This window comes from Papaver somniferum, unplaced genomic scaffold, assembly GCF_003573695.1.
Source record: "Papaver somniferum cultivar HN1 unplaced genomic scaffold, ASM357369v1 unplaced-scaffold_125, whole genome shotgun sequence".
NCBI lineage: Eukaryota > Viridiplantae > Streptophyta > Magnoliopsida > Ranunculales > Papaveraceae > Papaver > Papaver somniferum.
The window spans coordinates 20,308,750-20,332,923 of record NW_020621603.1 but is presented as its reverse complement, the minus strand read 5'-3'; the positions used below and the strand labels follow the sequence as shown (position 1 = coordinate 20,332,923).

Genomic DNA, 24,174 nt, shown 5'->3' with positions numbered 1-24,174 from the left:
AAAAAAAAAGAAACACCAGAAAATTGAAAGCAAAAACAAATAAATAACTTCAATGGCATCGAAGTCCAGAAACAATAACAAAATAGGTTACCAATTTGCTTTAAACCCTCAAAGAAGAGAGGCATATGCGCGTACATGGATACAACACAAGTAGCAGATTATCTATTTAAAGTAATTCATGGATACAACAAAAGTAGCTACGCATCCAGCAACTACAAATTCATGGATCAAACATGTACCACAGAGAATGATCCAATGTGGTTCTAAGTTCAGCTGCAAATCTCCTCCGCGATTCACCTAGATGAAACAAGCATATGAGCTTCCCAGGAACACAAAAGGTAAGTACTCAAACAAGCACCCATCTTAATTACTATGTCACATTTTGATTCTTGCCATTGCAAACACATTGTACTAAATTTCTTAAAACCGAACAACAAACCACAAGTATCTTTCCTGAATTGTACTTAAATTCCTTTACTTTTACAGCCAAAATTTTGTCATCCAGTACACATGTTCTAGATAAGTAGAGTTGTTAAACACTAGAAAATTACTACCTACACAATGTATTCTTTTCATGTCAACATGTATGAGGCACGTGATAGGTACACACATATTTTATTTTTTGGAGAGAATGGAACAAGCATACAGACACCTAACATGCCAAGGAGAAGCAGGAATTGACAAAAGGACCAAGTAAAGGCTATGTAATAAATGTTTTACAATAAGACATCTACTGCACATTTCATGCCACTAACTGAATAAAGGAATTCAAATACTTATTGCGGCGTCCAATTCGTTTGCACTTATCTGCCTAATACGTGTCTTTGGATATGCTACGATAGAACTCATAGACAGCAAGGTTTAAGTAAAAACACACCAAGACAATGTACTTATCTCGAGCTGCACCCACACAAATTTCAGCGAGCCAGTAGCTAGGTTTCGACTTGCTTGGCAGCAAAGATTAACTCATCACTTTGGGAGTCTTCCGAGACACGCCGAATGGATGCCTGATTATAAATCTGATTTCAAAAGGAATTAAATATGTTAGACCAACTTTAAAGAAGATAAAATTCTACACTGGCATAAGTACATGCATACAGATGCCTTTGTTTATTTATGTATGAATTAGAATGAATAAGTGATATACTAAAATTATGCCCATGACCAAAACGCTTTACTGCATAAAACTGAATAGTCAAGTGCAGAAGATTCAATTTCCTGAAAAAGTGACTAGTTAAACTCTAAAGCAGTCATAAGATGGGTGACAAGGTTAGATGGCTCTAAAAAATGAGGAGTCCGCTTCAGCTGAGTAGTCCAGTACCCTCATTTATGTAAGTAACTGGATTATCTTGCAGAAGCAGTTAAGATAAATATTTATCTATTAATGTTTTCCATGGATGAAAACATAGAGGCTAAGCATCAAGGAACTACCAACCCATGGACGAAATAGAGAATCATCAAATGTAGCTTTAAGTTACTCTGCTAAGTTCCTCAACAATTTACCCAGTGGAAAGAAGCATAAGAGTTTTCCAGCAAAAACCTATCTCGGTTCTCGATATATAACAGGTAAGTGACTGGTAAAGCCATATTTTCCATTTTGGAAAATATAACAAAGGGGCCAAGTAAATACTATGTAAACTCTTGAGTTCTAGAAATTCAGATTATCTACGGCACATTTCATGTCACTAACTGAATAAAGGAATACAACTAGTGAACTATGATATACCTTCAACAGCTCAGGAGCTTGCTCATACTTGATCACAAACTTCTCCAAAAAAGACTTCTGATTCATCTGCAGTGTACATAGTAAAATTTGTTCCTTATCAGACCCTTGGAGACTTATATATGGTAAATGGAACACCTCGGCACAATCCTCTTCTCCAAGCTAAAAAAACAAAGGGGTCAGGCATGAAATTGATGGACACTTAGCAACAAGCCAAGGACTAAAATCCACTTGATTTACAAGGTAATCCATTATAGACATGCTTTTCTTTACAGATAGCTTCATACGGGTAGGATATGTTTCAAATGCATTTTGAATTTGATCTTCGGACCAATCCCATTTCCTGTAAGCATTCAATTTACTTTCCTAAATCGATTTATTTATCACTGTCAATGCATATATACCACAAAGAAATTAAATATTGTAAGGATCAAAACCCATACCCTTAATATCTTCTACGATCTCTCCAAATTTTACCACTGCTAATCGAACGTGGCCATGGTTGGTTAACTAAGAACCTGACAATACTTGATTGAGGGACACCTTAGTTTCACAACACCTATTGAATATCAATCTTCCATTCAAATCCACGGGATTAAACCCTAAGAGTTCGGAAAACAAAATATGTGTATTGGGTCAGTGCCAACAATGTTCTTGATGAAATTGGAAAAACGAATGATAATGATATGGTTTTCCAAACTTCTTTCTAAAACGTGTGGGCTAGTAGATAATACCTAGACAAGTTAAAGACTTTTAGATAGTATCTTATGTAATTATTTGAATCAGAAATTGAAGTCAGTCACCATCTTGCACCATTGATGCATGTAAGACTGGGGCGACAATACCTATCATCAAACTGAAATCCATACAAAGTTGTTTGGCAACTTGAAATTAGGTGAAACATCAAATAAAACACATTCAAAATCATGAAGTCAAACCAAAAGCAAAAAAAAAAAAATCAGTTTTAGGAAGAAGGGACCTCAGTAGGCATTTTGTCATCGAATGAAAATCCTCATTGGAGGAATTTTTTCAGGAAGATAACGCAGTATTTAAACATCACTGATCCAGGTAATAATAAAAAAAAATTACAGATTGAAATTTTTTCCTTTTCATATAAAAATCACAAGCCCAAAATGAAAGCAAAGAAGCATCTCAGACTCATATTTCCCCATTAGTTTTCTTCACTATGAAAATTCAAAGTGCAAGGATGATTACAAGGTTTTTCTCCATCATCGATGCTGTCTGTCTATCTCAAGTGCCCTTAGGGAACAAGGGAACAACAAGATTCTAACAACAACCATGCACAAGTGTTGTTTAGATCTAATAATCGGAAGAAAAATAAAACCCAGAAATAAATCACATAACTGAAAGAAAAAAAGAAAGAAGAAAATCAATTGCAGAGAAAGTAACTTCGATGTGATCAGAGTCGAGAAAGAATAAAAAAAAGAATAGAAGAAAAACTTAAAAAGAAGAGAGGCATAGGCGCCGTAAACAAGAAAGTTGATTCACTAGGGTTTAACAGATCGACTGAGATCAAAGTTTGGGTTTAAAGGTTTTGTGAGTTTAGAGATTCACCTTCCAGGTTTGAGGTGAACGGCCAATGCTCGAGAAAGTACTGACAAGAGGAGAGTAGATTTGTGTCTTTATGGGTTGGTACTCGGAACCCTAGTTAGTAAACCGTACCAGGAATTTTACCGTTTTATTCGCGTACGTTTGCAACTCCGAACCCAAGACGCGTATTATGTGATATTTTCGGATTATTCGCGAATCGTTCACGAACTTTACGTATCCCGAATGATACGTCCGCTTAATTCGCCAGAAATTCTTTAGCTTTTATGTTTTTAAAGACCCTATTTTTTGGGCTTTACTGCCTCCCAAGCATACACGGCCCAATATTATACGTTGTTGTAATTTTTATGAAACAAAAATGACAGAAGAGATTTGAAGGTGAAGGTGAGAGAGATCTAAACCACTATACCACGTCCTCTTTGATGACTAATATTGTATATATTATTAATATCATCATATTACGTTTATTTTTTCTTTAAATAACTCACACGTATGCATAAAAATTAGTCTACGACCTTATAAATACTAATTATTTATTATATAGATACCGAATTTTCAGAGCCGAACTCACATTTATAAATCGAATTATACACGTACGTATGCCGTTCTGAATTACTGGCGAATCACGTTCTGTTGACCGAATTTTGGACCGAATATGGGTTTTACAAAACCGTATAATACTCGTACGTTTGTCGTTCTGTACGTTTGCCGAATCCCGAATTGCTAACTAGACTCGGAACTCGCATATAGCCCGGCACTGATGCATACTTTTCGTTGACAAATTGGTGGATCGAGGGCCTAAAAATGACATATCTAGAACTTTTGATAGAGTTGAGTGGTCTTTTCTTGTCAAGATGACATAAAAGTTGGGTCTCTATAAGTTTAGGATTGATTTAACTAGGAATTTCTGGTTAATCCTATCTAGAGGACCCGTTTAATGGAAAATCCTACATCTAACTCACATTACTCGATAGTCCGAAATCATATCTCAAGCATGTTTGTCAATGTTAGTGATCAAAACTATGAGTCTTGATTTCTAGTCTACATAGCTAAGTCTCGGACTAGGATAGAATAGTTTAGTTGAGCTCAAGGACTTCATGGTGATTCATCATACAACGACGAAGATCTACTCAAGGAACCGTGGAACTTCATCAACAAAAAGGTATGTGGAGACTTGAACTTATCTATCACTCAAAAGTCTATCTCTTCTATCTCCTACTTCTTATGAGACAAAAGTCGTATGCTATATAGACTGGATCATACACATTTGATATTTCGAGCCTAGTATATCTCGCCTATCTATATCTCGAAATCATGTGTTGGTAAATCGTTTCGCTTTGATCGGGTTTATCTTCACCTAATGACGAAAGTCATTATGTTACCAAAATTTTTTGTCACTGGTTCATCACACACACGTGTGTAGGGGATTCTTTCATGAATTCCCATAATACTCTTCATATAAAATAATAAGTCATTCGTATTTTCCCTTCCCTTCTCGAGATCTGGTCTAGAAATGAAGATTGTGAATTGGTTAAGATCTCTGATGGAGTCACGTTTTCAAGCTAGATGGATATGTGCCGTCAAAAGTCAATTTTCCATTATACATATATAAACGTACTGTCAAAACGTATTATTTTTACATTTTATTTTTTTGTTTACATCATAGTACATATTGGTATGTATCTAATACAAATATAATCTAAGAATCCAATAGTATATATCAACATGTACTGATGCATAAAAGAGGATTTTACATTGTAAATATCAATATATATTATTGGATCATACACACAACAATATTCTAACTATCCAAGTACATATTGACATGTGTTGATACTTATTCAATCATAAATAAGGGTTTTAAGCAGAAATAAATTGGTATCAACAAAATAGTAAAATTAGAACTATAAACATGTACCCCCTTCGTCCCAAAATAGATGATCTAGTTCAAGTTTGCACAATTCTTAAGGCAAGGAGGAGAGAGGAGTATTTTTAACTATTTCTTACAATTATACCCTTATTAATAATTACTAATAAAATTTACATGGAATATTCGTAAACTTTATACCATTTAAAAGCATTTTAAAACATTTACGTAACGAGTATAAACATGACTATCAAATTATACATATTTCTTATACTGACAATAATCAACAAAATAGTATAAACATGACTGTACATATTGATTTGTATTATGCAAATACAAACTTCATTTTTATTTATTTTAGTATTCAAGTATAAACTGTAGATATCATTATCCAGTATATATTGATATGTATGGTACATCAACGAATCACTTTTTCCCTAAGTACATATCTATGTGTACTATATGATCATATTCAAGCATAAAGTAGGCCTATACAGTACATAATTATATGTACAGTGTCAACGAATCACTGGTTTCGAATAAATTGGTAGTTTGAAAATATTAATAAATTGAATGATATTAATTTATTTACAGAAAAAAAAAATGAAATTGAGAAAACCCTAATTTTGATGTAAAATCGAAATTGAAAAAATTAATACATGCCTCAATCAAATATGGACCCGTATCATCATCTATGAACAGAAAAACAATGAATAACTTAATACATACTTATCATGTTGGGTAAGTTCTTTCAGGATTTTTAATAGAAAACAATTTAATTTTGCAGTTTCAATGTTGTGTTTTAGCAAAATCAACGTCCATGTATAACTTGTACCAGTGTCGTTCGCAAACGCACCTGAACCTATATATAGGTTTTACATTTAACAACAACTGCGACACAACCAATGATATTGTTTGGGAGGATCGGCAATCTTCGTATATTTCTCGTGATATATTCTTCATACTGTGGTATACTATGAATTTCCAGCATAAGCAACATTCAATCGAAGGAAGAATTTTCACTATAACAAAAAATCTTTATAACCCACGGTCACTTGGGTTGGGGTCCTAGCGTAAGTTATACTAGGAACCATCTCCACTCGTACATGTCGTATCCAAAAGCGGTAAAGAAAACAAACTGGTGTACACGCTAACCATTGTATAACTAGAACTAAGCAGGTCACCATCTTAGTTACATTCTTGGGGAAAAAAATGGAATCTGCGTTGCACTTCTAGTGTTACGGTTGTTATAATATTTTTATAGGTCTGGAGTGTACTTATTTTCGGTTGAAATATGAAGCATTTGAATTGCTTGAGAATTATCTATAATTTGTGTTTCTCTTTTCTACCAATACTATTTTCCAGTTTCTTTCTAGCATGTGTTTTTCCTATTAATTTCTTAATTAATCTTTATCGATACTAAATTTATTTTTACACCCTATATACACCAACTATTTTATACTGCAAATTCAAACCGGAGGTGCATCCGCCCTACTGAAACGACTAATAGATGAGTTAGATGACTCAAGTCGTAGCACCGTCCGACTAATATTCATATATGCATTAATAACAGTATGAATCCAATTTTTTTGTTCTTAAATTTTTTAATTTTTTAAATAAGGTTTGTTAGTTTTTTAAATTATGGTTCGTTATCTAAACTAAAACATAATTTATTTTATTAAATTTATTACATTCTTTTAAATTATGGTTACAAATTTATAATATTTTTTTTTATTTTTAGTCGCAACAATATTTATAAGGAAAGACTAGCTTATTATTTGCATATGTAGTCTTCTCTATTCATTGAACGTTAACTTGAGAGTTAAACGTATAGCTTAAAATGTTATAGCATAAGTGGAAAATGTGGGATGACATGCTGTTTTGTTTCTGCGTACTCCTTCTTACAAAATTTTTGTGGGTGTATACTAAGATTTTTTGCTCGATTGAATATCAAATAGACATGGAAGATATACTACACTTTCACCCTGCCAAATCAAGATCATGGACCGGTAGGTCACAAGATTGAACATAATACGAATTGCTAATAGTAGAATGTTTCATCGGCTAAGATGAAGGCAGTAATCATTGACGCCTCCTTATCCAGCCAATGTATCTCTTCGTTTACAAGCAAATCATTTGAATATGAGTCACCATTACGAAATAACGGGTGAGGGATTTCTTTTTCCTCCTTCCAATCATTACTCTCATTGCAAAGAATATACACTTGAAAATAACATCCATCATTATATTTCCGGTAGATTCTAACAACTTTGTACTCGTCAGTTGCCTGATTATAGTCAAACCCACTCACCATCCAATGTGTACTAACTTTCTCTTCAATTGGGTATCTCGGAAGAGAAACATATTCTCTGATAACTGGATTATATATATGAATAGGGCTATTCAGCTTACGGTGACGCATATTAGCACAAATCAAACCATTGCAAGAACTAAGATTTGTCAGGAGTTCCGATTCAGACTTGGTCTAGTTAATGGGAGGAATGATGATTTTTATATTCTTAATTTCATAAGACTTGTTCTTAACATCCACACTGTATTCGACATAGTAAAGGTTGCAATCCATAAATCTCTTGTCTCCAATCAAAAGATTAGGTCTATCCCCAATATTCTTTAACAAAAGGAACCCGGACCGAACAATCTCACATGAGCTAGCATTAGTAGATAGATCCTGATTTCGTCAAGTTTAGGCAATGATAACTTACGGCGAGCCAGGTGAGTTTGCACAAATGAGGGATCCATAATGAGATGGTTCCATGTTTTGCAAACGAGTTTGGAATCTAAAACTGAATCAACATGTAAACAAGATAATATATTCGATAAAATTTCGATTGGGAGATAGTTCATACCGTACCAATTTTCAATTTTTCAATTGTTAGTCAAAGCGAATCAGAAACAGGAAGGACTAAACACAACAAAGCGGATTATGAATAAAAGATTACTGCAAAAGGGGATTAATATTATTAGAAAATAATTACTCTTACCTTCCACTAATCAGTTAATGGTTTGATTCCATTTCTTCTAATACGTTTTCTCTGGCTATTTGGGTTTTTTCTGATTTGTAATCATCTAAACTTTTTTTATTTTGTGCGACATCATAAGTGGACAAAGTTTAAAGTGTGGTCGAAACTGACAAATCCTAGTAGCCTGTTTGTATGTCACTCCAGAAGTTGATTTTCGATTTACGGAAGCAGAAAGGTCTCTTTTTTTATTTTGTGTGACATCATAAGTGGACAAAGTTTGACAAGTCCTAGTAGCATGTTTGGATGTCACTCCAAAAGTTGGTTTTGACTTATGGAAGCAGAAAAGTCACAAAGTTGGTATGTATAGGTAATTCCAGAATAACTTTCAAAAGTAAAAAGATTAAACAGATATTGAACTGGACCGGATACTGAGTTTTTGGGCGTCATAATTTCGCTATTTATAACATTGTTGGAGATAGCGAAAAAAAATGGTTTTATTCTCCGCATTGTAAAAGATTCTCTATGATGTGACTATCATAGTGCTTGCTCTAAATAAAAGTTATTTTGGGAGACGCCATTTTACATACATAGTGGAATAGGGATATCTTAGGGGCCTGGACATCGAATTATCTATTGTGTTTCAAAATTACTTTGTTATTTTTGTCATTGTACAAAATATAAATTATTTGTAGGGGAAATAATCGTCTGGTCATTTTTTAGGTGGTTCCAAGACTATTTGGTCCAGCGGAAAAAGTCGTTTCATGTTTGGTCCATAATTATTTAAAAATATTAAGTGGACAAAAATATCCTTCCGTATTTTTTCATCTTTAATTTTCATACTCTCCTATTCCTATAATTATTTGAGTTCATGCTCTCTGATGGACTCTTAACTTCCTCTTATTTTCGTACATGAGTTCATTCTCTTTGATGAACTATCAGGGGTTGGTCCTAATTATGTAAATCTTAGTTCATTCTGTTTGATGAAACAACTTTAAAAAAAGGGGAAATAACAGAGTTCATTATTTAAAGTGAACACCCAATAAAACTTCCACTATTTATGACAAAAAAAAGAGTTCATTATTTTTAATGAACACACAACAAAACAAACTAAACATCAAACTAGAACAGTGTTCATTCTTTAAAATGAACACCCAACAAAACTGTCATTATTGTGAACAAAAAACAGAGTTCATTCTTTCAAATGAACACCTAATAAAAACCAAAATTAAAACAGGGTTCGTTCTTTCAAATGAACACCTAATCAAAGTTCATTATTATGAACAAAAAACAGAGTTCACTCGTTCGCACCTAATCAAAAAAAACTAAAATAAGACTAAAATAGAGTTCATTCTTAAAAATTAATACATAACAAAAAACAGAGTTCATTTTTTCGAGTGAACACATAACAAAACTTTCATTATGATGAAGAAAAAAACGGAGTTCATTTTTCGAATGAACACCTAATCAAAAACACAGATCTACAAAAATCAAAGAACAAAAAGATGATATATAAAGATTAAATGAAACTCACCGGAAAATCAAATTGATCTCTGTAAATCAAATATTCATAAACAATGAAACAAGCTAAAGAAGAAGAAACCGACTTCATTCTGATCAATGAACTTCATCGTCTTCATCATCTTCAACAGCAGCAGCAACAGGGATGAAGAAAACACAAAATCATCGTCGTCTTCATCATGTTCATCGTATTCAACAGCAGCAGCATCATCAACATAACATTGACGAAGAAACACAAAATCTTCGTCGTCTTCATCATCATCTTCAAAAACATCAACATAAAAGAAAAAACCAAAAACCTTCGTCGTTCATCATCATCTTCATAATCAGCAGCTGAAAAATAAAAAAATGGAGAGAAGAGAGAAACTAGATCTAAAACTAAAGAAGAGAGAGAAAGTGAATATGGAAATGAGATACTTTCTACTGATTTTTTCTATATATATATAGTCCCAAATTAAAGGGTATTTCTGCGAATATAAAAAAATTACATCATTTATGACGCCATCCCGCGTGAGTATTGTCCACCCTAGGACCAAACAACAATATATATTTTAAAAAAGGACCAAACGGACAATTGAATGGGTCAACTGGACCAAACTAACTCTAATATCTTATTATTAGGACTAATTGGTATTTCCTACTTATTTGTAATCTATTTTCGTTTCTAAACGTCTAAACTAATCAATTTTGACTAGACGATTAGTTTTTTTTTCTTCATTATTTGACTGATCAAATTTGTTTGTAAATAAAAACTACCAGTCACGTTTAAACTTAAAATCAAAATCGTCCATGTCCAAGTTAATAGCCTTAACCAATTGTTAATGATGTCCATTATTTTTTATTAACTGTTCGCAATCAGATAGGTCGGACATAACTAAGTTGTGCGTTTTAAGAAATAAGAAGTATATAAGTATATGCGATCGGTTAGGTTACCATTATGAATGTTATGAAAATTTCAAACTACTTGACCTAGGTGATTTCAAATTTCAAACTTCTACCAATGATAAAATTTTGGATCGGCAAAATTTTACGGTATAAGAACGTGTGGTTTAGAAATAAAATGAAAGTAAATTTGTATTTATTGTGTTTTACATATCCTAATTCGGTGCAAAAATCTTCTGCACACATATATAATAATTAAGTCGGCTATAGAAAGTATTTATCCACATATTATTTACTTCGAAGTATTATTACTTTGAGTACAAAGATAAACGATTTGATTTGAAGCAATATCCTTAAACTAATAGTAGGTAATTTCTTGAATATAAAATAACACATTAAAATGTTGCAAATTAAATCTTATTTCTGAAGCAATAAACATGTTGTTGAATATAACAGAAAAGGATATCCTCTATCTCCTTATTTGTTCCTGTTTAGTATGGTATCCCTCTTTAAAAGTCCCATGCATGTTGAGCACCTTGGTCTGATACATGGTACTCAAATATGTCCTGGAGCCTATCCCATAAGCCATCTTCTATTTGCTGATGAGTGCATGTTTTTTTGTAAAGCGAACTTGCAGGAAAGCAAGAACTTGGTGAAAATCTTCAGTAATTTCAGTTCTTCTTCTGAGAAAATGGTAAAATTTCTCAAAATCCGGTATTGTTTTCAGCCAAAACACTGCTCCTGAAATTGGTGACATTATAAGTCTCTTCATGAAGGTCAAAAAGATTGATATTAATGATAAGTACTCGGGCTCCCCTTTATACACCAATAAAGGTAAGATACAAGTTTTTCAACCCTGATTGCAAGTTGGAAAAGTGAAAATCTACCCCAAATGGTAAAGCCACCATGATTGTAAGTGTTACTTCCACTTCTAGTATCTATCAGATTAACCGTTTCAAACTGCCTAAGAAGACTTGTCAGGACATAGACAAACTTCAACAAGACTTTTCTGGAATAAAGATCCTGAAAATACTAAGGGCATCTACTACATTGCATGGCATTTAGTTTACAAACCTAAAGAATTCAAAGGTCTTGGATTCAGAAACATGGAACTTTTCAACAATGTTATGGTCACTAAAATATCACGGAGACTCATCACTGAGCCAGATTCTTTATGGTCTTCCACCATGAAATAAAATCACCTTGAAGATCAAAAAGTTATCATAACAGGTACCAAACCCAAAAGAACTGACTCTTGCGTCTGTAAAGTTATACTAGAAGGAGTTAAAAATATTCAGAAGTATTAGAAATGACAAGTGGGGAATTGTTAAAAAAACAGAATCTCGAAAAACAAATGGATACACAACAAAAAACAACATCACTCTAAAGTACCATCTCTGCCCTAATGATCTAACCACTGTCAACTAAGTCATCAATAATATAGGGGAACGGGATACTGACACTCTTTCTCTCTGGTTATTCCAAGATGATCAAGTTGTTATCCAAGATACTATCTTCAACATCTAAGAGAAATATATTATTGTTTTGGGACTTCATGACAAATGGATTTATACAGTCAAATCTTTTCATGATAAGAAAATATAGGACAAATACAAAGATAATCCTATCAACACGTCTTGGAAAGATATCTGGAAGATGTATATTTCTCCCTCTATTCAAATGTTCATATGGAAATGTGTGCATGGAATTCCTCCCGCTAATGCTAAAATTGCTAGTATCCTCACCTATATTGACCCTACCAGAAATTTATGCAAAAGCGCTGAAGAGGATATAACGTTTAATATGATGTCATATCCTTATGCTTTTGTTGTCTGGAAAAATCTCTTTGGTACTCACTATCAAGTCTTCGAAGAAGTTACCAACTTCATTGAGTGGCTTTTTTAGAGCATTGCTTGGTCAAACTCGCATGCGTTGCTATCTCAAGCATGTTTGTCAATGCTAGTGATCAAAACTGTAAGTCTTGATTTCTAGTCTACTATAGCTAAGTCTCGGACTAGGATAGAAAGTGTAGTTTAGCTCAAGAACTCCATGACAATCATCATACAAGACGAAGGACTACTCAAGTAACTGGTGGAACTTCATCGACTAAAAGGTATGTAGAGACTTGAACTTATCTATCACTCAAAAGTCTATCTACTGTATCTCATATTTTGAGACAAAAGTCATTTTACTATATAGACTTTGATTATACACATTTTCTATTTCGAGACGAGTTTATCTCGCCTATCTATTTCTCGAAATATGTGTTGGTAAGATTTTGTTTTGGCCAAGTTCATCTTTACCTAGTGACGAAAGTCATGATACGTTTCAATCACTTTGAAAATTGCTTGCTTTGACGAAAAATAGTTTGTGAGTAACAACTATATAATAACGTCCTCTAAGAATGTTTCAATGGTTGAAATGAGAGTTTAGATTATATAACCAATGACAGATATAAGCATTGTGTGGTGATTGATAATACTAGGATGTTCTTCGGGAATATAAGTCTGATTTATCAATTAGTTCCTGTTCACCTTGATTTATCAAAAGACGGAACAAAACTAGTAGGTATTTCTATGGGAGATAGATTTATCTATTACCGTAGACTTTTCTGTGTGATACAAATTTGTTTATTAAAGTCTTCGAATTTGGGTCGTAGCAACTCTTAGTTGTGGATGAGATCAGCTAAGGCAATCAAGTGCGTAGTATCCTGCTGGGATCAGAGACATAAGGAGCGCAATTGTACGTTGGATCAATATGAGATTGATTGGGATTCAACTACAATACATAATGAAGTTAGTTTGTAGTAGGATATTGTCTGTAGCGGCTTAATACAGTGTGTGTTCAATCTGGACCAGGTCCTTGGGTTTTTTTGCATTTGCGGTATCCTCGTTAACAAAATTCGGGTGTCTGTGTTATTTCTATTCCGCATTATATTTTATTATATAATTGAAATATCACAGGTTGTGCGTTAGAATCAATCAATTGGAAATCCGACCTTTGGTTGTTGATTGAAATTGATTGATACTTGAAGATTGGTCTTTGGTACCGTTCAAGTGATTTCTCTTTTATTCAATTAGACTCGCAGATTACTATTTGCTTGAGTACGAATTGAATCGAGAAAGAGAGATATAACTCTTTGATACACTTTATTAAGTTTGAGTCTAGTTGATTCTCTTGAAAGTATATCGGAGTTTGTCCATACAGATTGCTAATCGAAATATCGGGTGAGGTTGTTGTACCCCCGCTTTTTCAGGCTTAACACTTGATTCCAAACTTCTCGACAATTGGATATCCACCTTTGCAACCCCTTGTTGGCCCATTTTGAAAGCTAGATGTGACTTCAACTTCCAGAAGGTCTCTCCAACAAATGGGTTCTCCTTCTATTGTTTAGGAGTAAATAAAATTATAATGTGTATTAGTATTTAAGAAAGAAATTTAGAAACTTGGAACTTCACAACTTTCAAAGAAATCACTAAAATATACTCATCATATTTTGATGCTAAGAGAACCTATATTTGTGTAATTTCAGCTTCGCTTTTTTTAGTAGGACTAAGATTATAGATCGACTTCAAAAGTTTAGTAGTTTTCGTTTATGAGGTACCATTGAAGTAAACATTTAAGAGTTATGCTTAGTTTTGAGAGTTGTTAGAATGTATAGTCCAGGTTGGACTAATTTTGTAATCTTCACACTTTACGTAATGAAAAGGGAAAAGTTTGTAACATATGTGAACCTTTTACGCTATCATGTTTTTGAAATATTACCCAACTTATCCTCGAGTCACTCTATAAAAAGACCAAAATATAATGTAACTTTTATCATATAATGAACAAATGTAGGTAAACACTACCTTATAAAACAACTATCCTGTCAAAGTTGGGTTATTGTATTGTAATCATCCTAACTTGATTCAGTGGTAGATGAAAATTACATTATCTAAAACATCCATGAGTATTTTTTGGGTAGAATCTTGATTCTTAAATAGAATCCTTTAAGAAATAAAACTGGGAAACACTATAAATAAAACTAAGTGAGTAGAGCAAAAGTTCGATCCTGGAGCAAACCCCACAATTTTATGAATATCCTTTTACACCCCTGCAAAATAATGATAACATGTTAGTTGAACCCCTCGTAACTTGATATAAAGTTAGAAGAACAAGAAACCCAAATTGAAAAGAAAGGTTTACTTAGGGTTTATAACTGAATAAATCTTATTGTTCTTAAAAGATAGAAGAATTAGGGTTGCACACTAAAATTGAAATGTACACTTATTACCAAAATGATTTAACTTAGAATTTGTGTAAACGACCGAGGGTTTCTTTGATCGAAAGACGACATGAGGTTGATTTTTCTGACAGATTCATTTGGGAGAGAGTAAGAGAGATACGAGTTATTTGAATTTTGTTGATCATAAATATCACCCTCAGAAATGAAGTCCTCACGAACATCTACAAAGTTATTCCCATATTGAACCTTAACCAACAAATAATAATTCACCAAATTAATATCTGATGGTTTGAACACACAGAAGCCTAGTCTTTAATGAAATGTCCAAACTCATAAAATATCATATGCCAAAAAATGTATATATACGAAATAAACAAATCATATTGCATAAGAACAATTATTAAGTTAGGTATTATTATTGAGGTACATAATAAATACATTAATTATGATATGAATGCATTATCGAGTTTTTTCTTGTTTTATTTCAATTATATTTTGTACTACTTCATTCCACGACAACTATCCTTTAGGAGAAATAAAGTCATCTATAAATGATTGCATCACCACAATTGTCGAGAAGGAACTCCACCATGGGAGATCAAAGTAAGAAGAGAAGTCATTTTAGCCTTTTCGAGATTTCATCTTAAGTGTCTCTCCCATCTGCGGTAGTTGTGATGCTTTTCCTTCTGTTCAACTTTCAACAATAGGTACATAATTTTGAAGGATTGTACTTGATTGTCCGAATATGAAATCCACTGTCCCTAGGATGTCACACTCACGATAGAACTGATTATACTTCTTGGCGTAAATAGAGTCTTGATATCCTTCAATTCTGCACATGTAAAAAACATATATGTTGGCTTCTGTTATGAGGAAACAACTTGATTTACATTTGGACCAGCTGTGTTCACAATTGGAATATGTCAAGTGATGAAACCATCTCCCAACACAACTACAAATAAATAAAATAACATATCAATGTCAGTGATGCAATGTAGAAATGTGAAGTATAACATCCTACGTACTGCTTAAACTGTTTTTGTAGATTTACATAGTGAAGCCAAATAAGTGCTCCTAAAAATGGCTAAAGTGTTACCACCCTACATATGACACGCCAATAATTTTAATAACCTTTTGTTTTAAAGGATTAGCACAGACAAAATCCACACTAACCATTGCATTTGGGTAACATGCACCAATAATTATACAACACGAACTGAATACCTGGAAGCATGCATCAATATGAACAACTAAATATACACAATCATCACAAGAATATAAATGCTCTTCCATTTTATTTCAATTTACAATTTAATGTTTGCTTGCGAACGCAAACCTATGAGTTTAAATTGCCAAGGCATGATGCAGATTACCTTTTATAGTTAAAGCATGATATCTATAAACCACCATGTGTCACGTGATCTTGCTGAATGAGAGCATAATATTTCTCTTAAGATACTTGATATAGTACCCGAATGCTAGTATCATAATCCTGCTGCCATGAGTAGCTAAGTACATATCGCATTGTTTAAAACTAATCTGCATATTCATTTGAAAACATGCTTGCATACATTGTCAACAAATTCAGTTGGTGAATGAGCTATAATAAGAATCAAAACTATGGGTAGCAGGGGAAGGCTAGGAGATACATACAAAAGAGGAAAAAATAATGTAAAACCTTTGGTACGTATTGATCTCTGTACCTTGGTGACTATTATGTACCTTGGTGACTATTACTATAGAGGCGGAATTCAGAATAATAATAGACGAATAAACTTAGAAAACAGAACACAAATAATGATTCGAAGAAATATATATTCTCTAGATTATGAACAAGAAAACGGTTACAATTCTCTCTTTGTTACGCTCACAATCTTCTAACAGTGGATTAATCTTAAACTGTTTGCTAAGCTTGCACAAGAATTGTCGCAAGATTTCTCTAGGTTTTTTGTACCTAATATCTGTGTGTCCTTAGTTGTTAGCCAAAGCCCTCTATTTATAGCCTTCATCGTACTCGGCCGATCAATGATTTCTATTAGGAATCTATTTCCTAAACTAAGAGTATTGCCTAAAACAAAACTCTTCCTAACTAGGAATTCTGCCTAAACAAGGAATCCTGCTTAGAGTAGGATTCTTCCCTCAACTTAGCTTGAGGTTAACTAATTTCCCTAAAGGAGTACGGATACACCTGTATCATGGGTCCCCCTTTTAAGAACTTGAACTCCTGTGAGAGTTAAAAATGAAGGTTAGGGAACTCGAGAGTCCCTTTTTCTTTGTTAAACCACTTGGCCTTGCTAGGAACTTGACCTTTACATCCAATTAGGAAAGCTTCCTTCTCTCCTTGTCTTGTTTTAGTCACTCTTCGCTCCAATATGCAGTCTTCCTTGAGTGATTCTTCTCTATCAAACCATAAGTCTTCTACTCGTGGTAAGATCATAGTGTCGTCGCCGTCATCATCAAGTAATGGTGGTTCAAACAACTTCAAGTATTCATCATGTATAACCGAATACATTCCTAGATAAGGTGGTAAATCTTGACGAAAGGCATTGTCACCAATCTGATCGAGTATACGAAATGGTTCATACCTCAATGGCTTCAACTTCTTACCTTCCCCCTTCAGTCGTTCCTTACCTAACTTTAACCATACCAAGTCACCAACACCGAAATTACAAGGCACAAGATGCTTGTCATGATTTGATTTGTATCTGGATTGTGACTTCTTTAATTGTGCTTCAACAATTGCACGAATCTGAGATATCTTCTCCAAGAATTTTTGTGCCTTTTTTCGTTCACTTCCTTCCTTTCCCCCCATAGAGGTGTCACTAGAAAATACTAGATCAAAAGGGCTAGGTGGTAAGTAATCATAACACGTCTCGAAAGGAGATTTTCCCGAAGAACTGTGAACTTCTCTATCGAAAGCAAACTGTAGATATGGTAAACTCTCATCCCAAGTTTTAGGATGCTTAGAATTATACCCCCTTAACATGTGAACCATAGTCCTGTTGACCACTTCTGTTTGTCCGTCTGTTTGTGGATGAAAAGTTGTACTCTTCTTCAAACTAGTGTCCATCATCTTCCATAAAGAATCCAAAAAATGACTAAGGAATCGACTATCCCTATCAGAAATAATCGAAGTAGGTAAACCAAAATGCTTCCACACATGCTCAAAGAAGAGCTTTGCTGCACCGGCTCCCGTTACCGTCTTTGTACATGGAATTAATGCGATCATCTTGCTGAATCGGTCGAGCACAACGAACAAATAATCATGACCAGACTTGGTCTTCGGTAACCCACCAAGAAAATCCATAGAAATACTTTCCCAAGGCCTTTATGGTACTGGTAATGGTAGATATAACCCACGTTTTCTGTTGGAAGGTTTAGATGTGCTGCACAACTTACACCCTCTAACCAACTTAGCCACATCATCTTGCATCTTCGGCCAAAAGACATAACGCCGGAGGTTAAGTAGAGTTTATTCATCCCAAAGTGTCCAGCAACTCGGGAAGTGTGTGCCTCTCTCAACCACTGTAAACGATCTCCATCTTTTGGTATGCAAAGTAACTTACCTTTGTATAACAATCCATCTCTTAGTTCATACTCGTTTTTCAGACCACTCTTTACACCTTCTAACACCTTCTTGAAGTATTTGCTGGATGTGTATGACTCTGCATACTCTTGAGGAACAATTGGCTGAATTCTCATGGCCACCATTAATGCTCGAATTGGAGGTCGAGATAACATATCTGCCAACTTGTTTGTTACTCCCTTCTTGTACCTGATGAGAGTATTGAAAGCCATCAAGTAAGACATCCACTTCATGTGTCGGGCTTGTTGTAGTTTCGTTTGTGCATGTAGATACTCCAATGGTTTGTGATCTGAATGTACCACTACTTATTTACCTAAGAGATACACTCGCCAATGCTTGATACATTGATATAAAGCATAAAATTCTTTGTCATAAGGTGTGTAGTTTTTAATAGCACCTGAGAACAATTCTGAATGGTACTCCACTGGTTTACCATCTTGTAACAACACTCCTCCCAATGCATAGTTAGAAGCGTCGGTCTCAACTTCAAAATTACGCTGTAAGTTAGGCAATGCCAACACTGGTGCTTCTGAAATCTTCCTTTTTAGTAACTAAAAAGCGTCTTCATGGGTTTGCTTCCACTCAAACTTTTCCTTAGCTCCCGTCAAACCATGTAATGGTCCTGCAATATTCGAAAAATGTCGGATAAACTTACGCAAGTAGGTGCAAGCCCCTAAGAAACTCCTGATTTCAGTTACGGTACTAGGTCTAGGCCACTTAGTGATCACTTCAACCTTCCTTGGATCAATCTTCTGTTGTCCACCACCAACAATGAATCCGAGATATACTAACTCCTCCTTCCCAAACCCACACTTCTTTACGTTCAACTTCAGCTAGCCTTCATGTAACACTTTAAACACCTTCTCAACGTGAACGAGATGCTCTTCCCAAGTTCTGCTGTATATAAGGATATCATCAAAATAAACAATCACAAAATCTTCTATAAAATGTCGTAACAAATCATTCATCAAACGCATAAATGTCGCTGGAGCATTACATAAACCAAAAGGCATCACCAACCATTCGAACAAGACATGTTTGGTTTTGAAAGTAGTCTTCCATGTATCATCTTCTCGAACTCTCATTTGGTGGTATCCGAATTTGAAATCCAATTTTGTAAAGACTCGAGCTTTTTCCAACTGATCCATAATGTCGTCTATCCTAGGTATAGGGTAACGATTCTTGATTGTGATCTTGTTTAATGCTCTATAATCAATACACATACGCCAGCCTCCATATTTCTTTGGTACCAACAACATCGCTGATCCACAAGGTGAAGCACTTGGCAATATCATTCCTAATTCTAGAAGTTCCTGGACTTGTTTCTTGATCTCATTGGATTCCTCTACGGTCGTGCGATAAAGACCTACATTAGGTAGAGAACCCTCCCTGGTCAACATGATCTCATGCTCCACACTCCTCTTTGGCGGTAATCCGGTGACATCCGAAAATAAATCCTTGTACTTCAACTTCAACCTTTCTAGGTCATCTTGTTGTTGTGCAGACAAGGATGCCAAACAAATTATACTCGGCTTCTCCTCAAGAGAACGGATCACAAGGAGAATGAACTTTGTGCTAGCATTCACCAACCGCTTAGCCTGAGTAGCTGTGATTAAGCTTGCTCCCTCAAGAGGAGAATCTATAGCCCGAATCACAAAACTTTCCCCATCTTTGGTAAAGGTATACTTTTGTTCCCTCCTGTGTAGAGTTGCATCTCTATCCCATAGGTAAGGACTACCTAGTACTACCTGGCAGACATCCAAAGGAACTACGTCGCATGTAAATTTTGACAACATAGGAGTGACTAGGAAGATCTTTTCCATTGTATTGTTTAATCAGGCACCGTAGGTCTGGAAACGAACTTTTCCCTAGATCCATGCCATAAGTCGTATTTTGTTTCCTGCAGAAATATACGGCATATGAACATCATATAAAGAGAAGATGCTAGAATTAATAACATAGATTTAAAAGCCAACAACCAAAAAAATAAAAAAATAAATACTCATTTAGATGTCTTGGCCAGAGGTTCTCGCTATGTGCAGGAGACTTCCGTAGATATATTGATGAATAAGTTGGTTGAGAATTACTGGTAGAGTTCTGCATAAGATTAGAAGAGTATTTAGTTGCTTTTCAAAGTTACCACATAATTCGATTTGTATAGGTTCTCTAATTTACACTTGGATTCCTTATTCATATAGTTGATATCATCTTTGTGTCTCATATCTTCTTTTAATTGATATGAACAAGATAGACTGGTTTATGCATATTCGATTAACAAAGCAAATAATCCACGCAAATAACCTTAACCTTAGGAAACTAGGTAAAATGAACATTATACTTTGGTTAAGGAATGATTTTTCCAATAATTTTTCCTAACGTTTTCATAACACCACATCGTACGGGTAGACATAAATTCCCATTCAGTACTTCTTCAATCAGGATTTTACAACAACCAACCTCCACCCCATCCTTTACATGTAATTGTTGTTTTCCTCTTAAATTAAAAGCTTTACTTTTAGCAAGAACATTTTCCCTACAATCCTCATAAATGTTGCAACTTGTGCCCTGCGGAAATATATGGCATGTGAACATCGTCAAGCGAAAACTGCAAAACAATTTGAGATTTTGTAGCAACTGCTTTAGTTGTCATAATCTCATATTGGTTTCGATTAGGTGGAGCTTTTATTTCACATCCACAATATGTTTCCCCAATTTTTTTTGACTTACCTGCAACAATAGAGTAATATTCAATGTTCTGGTAAAAAATATACCAAATTCCGACGTGAATGCGTTGGTCATGTGAAGACACGGATAAAATAATTTATTGACAATGTAACTAGAAAACTAGAACGAAGGCTATACCTTTTCTTACAATGATTGAATTATGGCACACTGTACAACAAACTCGTAATCAAATAGATAACAACATATATCGATCTATAAGGTTCTCTAAAATAAACTTTAGCATCTGTGATTCATATAGTTGATAACATATTTGTGTCTCATACGATCTTAATATGCACCTAACTGGTTTAAAACACATATTTTTGGAACTCCTCAGATATCACAATCTTAGATTGGCTTCGTAGAGCCAGTGATTTCACAACCTCGAAATTTTTTTGAAGACTTACATGCATCAGTAGAGTGATATTTAGAATTTGTCTAACAAATATAGCAAAGTCCAACATGAATAGTTGTCATGTGAAGACACGAATAAACTCATTTCCTAAACAATTAACTAGCAAATTAGAATGAAAGTTGTACCTTCTTTTACAGTAAAGACATTTAAGCACACTGCACAACTAACTCATAATCAAATAGGTAACCACATATTTCGGTTTATAAGGTTCTCTAGAACATACACTAGCATCCGTGATTCATATAGCTGATAGCATATTTGTCTCTAATATCCCTCTTAATACAAACAAGATATAAGACTGGTTTGTGTAAAAACATACTCAATGAATAAAGCAATCAAGCCAAGCAATCGGCCTTTTCATCCAAGATGGTTTGACATGATGGCCAGGAAATTTCAGCATCACCAACATCTTTTAAAGTATTTACCCCAGCTTCGTATACAAGTAATTTGATGGCTTCGTTTAGTACTTCACCAACCCGGACGTGGTAACAGCTAACTGATGCAATACCTGAATTCATTCTCACATTATCTGTCTTTGCAGTATAAACTTTTCTTATGGTAACGATGTCGCCCTTTTTACAAACCAAAGTCTGCATCCTATGTATTCCAGATCCGAGACTCAATGTTAATGGGCCCAAAGAAATTAAAGAGAACTATGCGAACGAATAATCCTGAACGTAAAATCAACACATTATTCGGGAAGTGTATAAAAAGCGCATTTGCACACCGGGATTACATTTGAACGACAATTATTTACGGGAAGGATTAACTCACCAAATTGCTAACTGGTCTGCGGATATCAAAAGAGACAATAAATGGTCATTTAAGCATGCAGTGAAAAGCTCCACATACAAATATTACTTCATCCTTACCATGAATACTTATAATTTCACAAGGAACAATATTGGGTAAGTTCTTTCATGATTTTTAATAGAAAAGCAATTTAATTTTCCAGTTTTAATATTGCGTGTTTTAATAAAATCAGCGTCCATGAATAACTTGTACCAGTATCTTTTGCAAACGTACCTGAGCCTACATATAGATTTTACATTTAACGTCAACTGGGACGCAACCAATGATATCATTTGGGAGGATTGTAAATCTTTGTCTGTTTGTCGTGATATATTCTTCATACTATGGTATACTGTGAACTTCCAGTATAACCAAAATTCAATGCAAGGAAGAATTTCCACTATAACAAAAATCTTTATAACCTCACGGTCACATGGGGTTGGGGCCCTAGTCTAAGTGCTACTAGGATCCGTCTCCACTCTTACATGTCGTACCCAAAAGTGACTAAGAAAACAAATTGGTGTACACATTAGCTATTTTATAACTAAAACTAAGGCTAAGTCCTATGGTGTTCTAATCTAGCATCTAGATTGGCAGTTAAGTCATATAGTCATTCCAATCTAACATTTAGATGCGCGTAATGGAACAAAGAAAAGTGGATGCGCTGAATGGAACAACGAAAACAAGAATTAGGTTGCCCTGAACGGAACAACGCAACCATCTCAGCCGTCGGAACGAAAAATACATAAATCACGCTAAACCATTCTGCGAAAAGGTGATTTTGGCTGCGCTGAACCATTCGACGAAACTATCTCGCTACTACTTCACATGCGATATATATATATAGAGAAGTAGTGCTAATAAATAGATAATGTTTTTTATTTATTTAATCTGCAATGCTTTTTGGCTAATCTAGCAGCCAAATCTAGTTCATAGGACTTAGTCCGAGCAGGCCGCCATCTTAGTTACGTTCTTGGAAAAATATGGAATAAGTCAAGTGCGGAAAAAAAAAAAAGAAAAAAAAAAAAACACAAAAAAAAGGAAAGAAAAACTTGACATCGAGCCAGGGATGCCCTCTTAGAGAGGAAACAAATGTTTGATTTCATGCTTACTCCAAATTTGCATGACGCTCATGAATTTTGTGTGAGACGAATTTACCTCTATAAGAATCAGTTTTATGTGGTAGCTGATTTGATAAATACTTTTTTAATAGTTAATTGAGTGTCATCGGAAGAAAGAGGTTTCAAATTTGAGGTGATGGGGGATATTGAATATGATATTACTTTATCAAAGATCGTTCGAATAGACCACTCGAAATGCCATAATGGCAGTTGTGATTTCTTTTTAGTGTTACCATTGTTGTAATATTTTGGTAGGTCCCAAATGTACTCTTTTCAGTTCAAGTATAAAACACTTGAATTGTTAGAGAATTTAATTATCTGTAATCAGTTTTTTCTCTTATATACAAATTATATTTTCCAGTGTTTTTCCTATTAATTCCTTAATTAATCTTCATCAACGCTGCCACGGGCAGGACGGGCCCATGCCTAGCATCAAAAGAAAAAAATCTTCGTCAACGTTGAATTTATTTTTACACCCTATATACACCAACTAGGTTTTTACACTGGAAATTCAATAATATTAAACTGGAGGTGCATCCACCCTACCGAAACAACATATAGATGAGTTAGACGACTCAAGTCTGAGCACCGACCGACATAACATTCCTTTATGGGCTTTTAACATGTACACCGTGAATATCGCATGAAGCCTAAAATACATTAAGTTTTTTTATCTTTTTTAACAATAACTCTATATACCCACTATTCTAACCCACCATCAAACTCACCGCATACGTGGCATGCCTTTTTGACTTTTCATTTTTTTCT

At 34.4% G+C, this 24,174-nt stretch overlaps 1 long non-coding RNA gene and 2 other non-coding genes across 6 annotated transcripts; all 3 read right to left on the bottom strand.

Moving 5' to 3' along the window:
- Window positions 1–23: 23 nt before the first annotated feature.
- Window positions 24–3,356, bottom strand: LOC113331227. 4 transcript variants are annotated; one of them, XR_003350813.1, is made up of 4 exons: window positions 3,299–3,356; window positions 2,167–2,325; window positions 1,727–1,792; window positions 24–1,019 (listed from the first exon to the last, which is right to left on the bottom strand). It is a non-coding gene; the product is annotated as an uncharacterized LOC113331227 (long non-coding RNA). The 4 variants fall into 4 exon arrangements; XR_003350814.1 differs by having other exon boundaries at window positions 24–297; window positions 878–1,019; window positions 2,167–3,350; XR_003350812.1 differs by having other exon boundaries at window positions 2,458–3,350.
- On the bottom strand, window positions 2,503–2,582 carry LOC113331647. The gene has a single exon (XR_003351095.1). It is a non-coding gene; the product is annotated as a small nucleolar RNA U31b (small nucleolar RNA).
- On the bottom strand, window positions 2,869–2,965 carry LOC113331660. Its single transcript, XR_003351102.1, has one exon. It is a non-coding gene; the product is annotated as a small nucleolar RNA snoR26 (small nucleolar RNA).
- Window positions 3,357–24,174: the final 20,818 nt, after the last annotated feature.